Source organism: Otolemur garnettii, unplaced genomic scaffold (genome assembly GCF_000181295.1).
Source record: "Otolemur garnettii isolate 467f Iridium unplaced genomic scaffold, OtoGar3 scaffold00013, whole genome shotgun sequence".
NCBI classification, from domain to species: domain Eukaryota; kingdom Metazoa; phylum Chordata; class Mammalia; order Primates; family Galagidae; genus Otolemur; species Otolemur garnettii.
The window spans coordinates 24,608,651-24,609,159 of record NW_003852408.1 but is presented as its reverse complement, the minus strand read 5'-3'; positions in this window follow the sequence as shown (position 1 = coordinate 24,609,159).

Below are 509 nucleotides of genomic sequence, written 5' to 3'. Positions count from 1 at the left end.
GCGCAGTGCGTCCGGTGCCAGGCTACAGCAGCAGCAGCAGCAGCATCAGCACCAGCGCCCGAAGCCCCGCTCAGGCGCGCTCTCGGGGCGGGGCGCACGCCCGCGCCGCGCGTCCCCGCGCCGCTCGCTCCCGCGCGCCGCCTCAGCATCCTTAGGCCCGGAGGCAGCCCCCGCAGTCGCTGAAGCGACCGCGCCCGCCGAGGGGAGGGAGCATCCCCAAGGGAGGCTCCAAGTTGGCGGAGCGGCTAGGACCCCCGGACTCCTCTGCGGCCCGCCCCGGGAGGGGCTGAGAGGCGAGCCCGGGAGGGGGCGCCGCCCTGCCCGAGCCCCGAGCCCCGAGCCCCGAACCCCTTGCCCCCTGCCCCCTGCCCGCCGCCGCACCATGCGCGCCGAGCCGGCGTGACCGGCTCCGCCCGCAGCCGCCCCGCAGCCTAGCCCGGCGCTCTCGCCGGCCACTCTGAGCGGCGCCCGGGAGCTATGAGCCATGAAGCCGCCCGGCAGCAGCTCCC